Raw genomic sequence first — 6,000 nt, forward strand, 5'->3', positions numbered from 1 at the left:
CGATGAGAAAGAGAAGGTGAGCCGTGCGCCTGTGCGAATGGATTAACTTGGGCCAGCTGGTTTCTTGGGGGCCTTGTTAGACTATTGGGCCTCTAAATACAGTAGGAGCTTAGCCGAGCTGTGAATGGGCTTTATCAGGGAGTAGTTTTGGATCAGAATGGATGCTTTCAGTTTCCGGATGACTAGGTTTATAGACCCAATGATTCTAAAAAAAAAGGTTTATAGACCCAATAGCTACCCTCAATGACAGTTTCTAAACGAAATGAGTTTCAGAAATAGCCTCTCTTCTTTTCCGGAAAAGAATTAGCCTTTTCATAATATTCATATCTGTTTGTTAGAGACAACTTGTTCATATAAGATATCGTCAGTTGCTCCAAGACTACGAGCTCATTCACACATTTTTGCACTAGTACATTTTGCATTATATATATAGATTCTCTCTTTTTCGACCATTTGGCATTGTTTCACCAATTTCCACACTATACTACAAAGCTATTATGGTTCCGCATTTTCGGGCAACTTCACTACACCACTAGATCCACTCGACGGCAGAAGAGTATTCCGAAACGTCGGTCAGAACTTGAACTAGTGTGTGTGCATGAAAGAAATGTACAACCCTTGTGTTCAGAAGATGTCACGTACGTAGTGGTCCATAAACGCAAACAGTACAATTTAGTGATGCAAATTAAGATCGTATCCGACTGCATCGATCATGAAGTATAGATACTATTGCGATGGCGAGTGTGGACCTAATTAAGTTTCACGTGAACGTCATATCATGCACATAATATGATGCTAGCGATCTGCTACCTTACGTACGATCTTTGCCTAATCTCCTCCGAGAATCCTGCCCAAACGATCGATCAGGCCCGGCCCCTTCCTGCACATTAACGACGGCAAACAAATTTGCTATCGACGACGTCCCCTCCAATGTTCTTATCTTCTGAGATAAGGAGCTTCTTTCACCATAATAAACATCCGATACGTACTTTTTCCACTACGAGCAATAGCTATCTGCTAGTGGGAGTTGGTGGAGAAGTCTGCCGCAGCATTATATTTGTACCTTTCAGTTACTAAATTCAGGTCGCATTTGCAGCTATGGAGATTTTAATTACTCTGCTAGAGGGGGCCTGACTGCATGTGTCAAGTGGACACTCACCACATATAACATGAACTAGTGGGGTCACCCGCGCAATCTGCGCGGCTAGATTAAATTAATATAAAAAATGTAAATTTCATAAAGCCCTATATTTTGTGTCAATTTTCTCAACATATTACAGTTATGACTAATTATCTCTAGGAACCACAATTTTTGGGGTAGACATTCTCAGAAAAATCCTAACGTGATATTAAGCATATTTGACATGATTTCCTGACATGTGTCCCATTGTCCGATGTCACGTGTCAATTCTAACTCGCTTCATTTGCTACGCGGCCTTTCAACCTGACTCGGCCTGCAAATTGAAAGCCTACGTGCAAATGAAACTGGTCAAAGTTGACATGTGGCAACTGACAGCGAGCCACGTCCGTAAGCAACTGTGTCAAAGGCTTAATATGCCAGGTTAGGGCTTTTTGAGAAGGTTTCCACCATAGTTGTGGTTACTCGAGACAATTAGTCATAACTGTGGCTCCATGAAAAGCTTGACACCAAAAGTGTGATTTTCTTTAATTTAATCATAACAAAATGTTTATTATGTATTTATATTTATATTTTCTAGTAAATCCATTTTGTATGCCATTTATATGTATTCTATTTAAAAGTTTTCCTTTCAGACATGATTACGGATGTATATATATTTTTAATACTCAATTTCTTATATGGATTATGATGTAAGCAAATTCCATTTTTTATCTATTAGGCCCATCAACCGTTTGTCCGTACAACTTTGTTTTTTTAGCCGACATTCCATAGGAATTTTGGCATGTAGTTTCTGGTGCGACTATGGCTTCTAGGGGCCTTTTTTAATCAAATCAGCAAAATCTAATCGAATCATGCATTTAAAGAGAAAATTTGGGGAGAATTAAAATTTTAATCGAACTAAGAACTGATGCGGCAATTCTTTAATGTTACTTCAGTAGCTATTGTTGTATAAAATTTTGATGTCCATATGTTTCCTTAGACCTTTGAATTCGTTGGGTACCCGCAGTTGAAGCTGCAATGTGCCAAAGTAAGACGGGGCTTGTCAGTTCCTGTTTGTTTCCTCCGATCCATGCTCCCCTTCTTTTCGATGAACGGGATTTATCGATGGCCCACTTCCCTATATCTCCCTTATCTATAGCTTCCACTATCTTCTTCTCCACCCGCGTGCTGCACCTCTGTTCCTTGTGGCCTGGAGATGCATGGCAACTAATAATTGAGCGTATGGCGCTGCCAGGGGTCGTATAACCTGGTTGGTTGGCGGACTCGGCACTCGGCACGACGGCGGACGCTTGTAGAGAGGGGCGCCCCGCACCGGCACCATTGTATAAAGGGAAAAGCGACTGGGAGAGACGTTGCCCGGCTCAAGGCTTCGTGATCTCGTGCTCGCAAGCTCCTTTTCCTGTTCCTGCTGCTCTATGCGCGGCGTCAGTTCGTCGTCATCACCTATGTCAGGATGAAAACTGAATTGAATTTTCCGAAATGCAGGCTGGCAGGAATTGGATCGAGGGGAGGTGAGACCGTGAGATTAGCTAGCTAGCTAATTAACCGAGCCTATGCAAATCTAGAAAGGACAGATTAATCTCAGACCAGTGCGGCGATGCCTGCTTTGTGCGATGGAGTGGCAATAATTTTTCTTTCCAGAGCCATAGCGCAACCTCTAATTGATCCTAACTAATTTGTCAATTAAGAACGGAGATAGGAAAGTGGGCATTGGGAAATCCTGTCCAGCACACATCGATTACAGATTGGCACATGTAATTTGTTTCTAATTCAATCAGATTGAATATTACGCGGACTAATGTATGCTTAGTCCCGGCCGGATTGCATTGATGGAGTCCCGGCCGGAGACGCGTGCGTGTCTAAGTTGCATCCTTTCCTTAATTATATGATAATAATAATAATGGACAAGTGAGATGGACAATCAGTAGCTCTGGGAAGTTCTCTGTTAGGTCTCTTTATCTACAGTTAAAAGCTGGAGCTTTAGTGGGCTACAGGTTTATCTGGGACCTGAAAATCCCACTGAAGATCCAAATCTTCCTTGGCTGATCCTGAAGAACAACATTCTGACCAAGGATAATCTAATTAGGAGGGGTTGGACAGGCAACATTCAGTGCCTCTTCTGTGATAGAGATGAATCTATTGATCATCTCATGTTTGCATGCCCTGTTGCCAGATTTACCTGGCAAGTTATAGGATGTGCTTTGGGATTTAGAAGAATCCCATTGTTTGTTGAGGATCTTTTTGGTAACTGGGAAATGTCTTTCCCGCCCAACCAACGTAAACTGGCATTGTGTGGTGCAGCTACGGTTCTCTGGACGATTTGGAAAACAAGAAATAATGCCTGCTTCCCACAAGTCTTCCCACATGATCCCTCGACAATTATTTTCGCTGAATGTGCCATTCTAAATGCCTGGGCTCTGCTGCAAATCGAAGCAAGCAGAAGAAAGCTGGAGGCCGGGAGCGTGAAGATCAGGCAAGTCATGACTGAAGCTTTCGCGAGACGTCAAGGCTGGGCTCCCTTGAGCAGAAGAATCGCAGCTTGAAGCGCTGCTGGGGTTTTAGCTCTTTTACCTGGCTGGAATTTCAAACTACTGAGGAGTGATGTTTTGAGAACTTGGCCAGACTTCTATTTTGTTGCTTGATCTGGACTGTGTTCCAGTCTTGTTATGTCGTTTTTATTTTCATCTGAACTTGTGCGTAAGAACTGGAGGGCAGTTTCTTTAATAGAAATTGATGGGAGAAGCCCATTGTTTCAAAAAAAAAGGACAAATCTAGACCCTACGATAACTTTTGTAAAATCTAGACCGTAGAATTTCTGCTACTTTAATTAAATATTACTTTAATTAGATATTAGATTGTTGTCTTCCGACTGCGAAAGCTCCCCATGTAATACATGTATGCATGCAGATCGATCCACACCGGCCGCCACACTCGAGCAAGTCATGGTCAGAACCACGTGAAGCCTCTTCTGTAGCTTGTAAGTATACCTGCATGACAACGACGGCATCCAATTAGACCATACGTACGTACGCCATAAGCAGCAACTTTGAATCTGCGATCGATCGACAACGTACGTACGTAGCGCGCTGCAGTGTCATTTCCCGGGAGGCGTCAAGCAAATCGAGGACGAGATTTGGGAGAGAGAGAGACGTCGACCGGAGTAGGCCGTCGACGAGCCCACCGCCTTGGCCCTTGGAGGGAGACGTGAACTTGCAAAAGTTTTCACGTAAAATGAATCGAGACCTTTGTTCGGAGTGCCTTAACTAGAGCACATGATGCGTACTCTAAATCACCAGATACCACATGTACTGCCGGCCGGCCGGCCGGGGCATGCAGCGTCACATGCCCCTCCTCAGTCAAGTGCCCCTTCAGTTCATTCACACGTCGATCTAGTCATAGCTGATGTTACATCATGAGACCTCGATCGACCGACCGACCGTCGTCTCTCTCTCTCGCCGATCAAGTCTCGCTCGAGTGCAGGGGGCCGGAGATCGATCGGGATAAGACGATCTGCCTGCATGATCGATGATGATGATGGCGGCGGTTACGCGGGTTAAGACAGAGCGCAGGCGTCAGCGGATCCAGGCGCATTGGCGCCACGGTCGGGGGCAGAAAGGGCAAGGTAACTGCCGGTCCGGCGCTAGCTATGCAGGGGCCATCCATGATCCATCTCGGTGCTACTGGGTCGTTGCGTGGGGGCCTCGTCAGGTGGTGGTTCGTGGTTGCGTGCCGCGGGGGGACCCAGATAGTCGGCCCCGGCCGGGACGTTATCCTGAAAGCCTTGTCGATCGATCGAGGCCCCCACGACCGGTTCGGTGCTCGGTTTCGTGGGCTGCTGTCGAACGCTGCTTTGCTAGAAGAGACGATAATCTGCACTGACCAGTGGGAAAAAGAATAATGCAGGTAGGCAGCTAGACGTAACAGAGGATTGATCGCTCTCCATGAATATGTACCATGAAAAAGGCAGCTATCAGATGTGGTCGGTGATCCGCCATAAGATCATGGCTGCCGTATCTTTTCGCGATTAGTAGTACTGTATACTAGAAGCAAGCAGCGATAATGGATGGCGGTCAGCCCCAGTTGTGAATTCCTTGCATCATTATTGATGGAGTGTTGAGTACAATGCATTATCAATAGAAAAAAACAGAGGCCGGCCCGGAACTTCGCTGCTGGTTTAGTTCATCTCCCTGCCAACGCTCTAATTAAGCCAGCCATGAATTCAACTTCAGGCGGTGCCGATCAACAAATGAAACATACTCCATCCCAAATCCAAATTAAAACAATCGCGAATCCAACTCCCATATGACGCCGGAGTAGATTCAATTGACAGACCTGCTTTCGATTCGAATGCTTCCAAACTGCCGGGAGACGAAGCTTACCTTTTATCGGTGCAAACAATTCACTCCTAGGATCTCAAAGTTTTAGTGACGGTGCAGAACCGTCAGAAAATAGCCCAAAAACCGACAGAAATATAATTCGTGTCGGTCAACCGTCACGCAATGCCGTCAGAACTAGTGAGTCAGCTGTTACTAATACGATGACATATCAAAATTTGATGATGTGGCTGCAGAAAAAAGAGAAGAGATGGAGTAATGGTTTCTACTTAGAGAAACTAGTACTACACACGTACCAAGACATAAGAAACAACTAAAGTATTATTGGAGAAAGAGTTGTTATTTATAGAGTAATATGCATCCACGGTCACTATATTTGATCTGTATTTTTAATCTAGAAGGTACTGTCACTGGACTTGACGAAATATCGCACTTCCGATCACTGGTATCAGTTCAGCGCGCTTTTTTGCGATTCAGCCCTTCTGTCGTGCATTTTACTCTTACAAGTGACCGTGTGTGCATCTA

This window comes from Brachypodium distachyon, chromosome 2 (genome assembly GCF_000005505.3).
Source record: "Brachypodium distachyon strain Bd21 chromosome 2, Brachypodium_distachyon_v3.0, whole genome shotgun sequence".
Lineage (NCBI taxonomy): Eukaryota > Viridiplantae > Streptophyta > Magnoliopsida > Poales > Poaceae > Brachypodium > Brachypodium distachyon.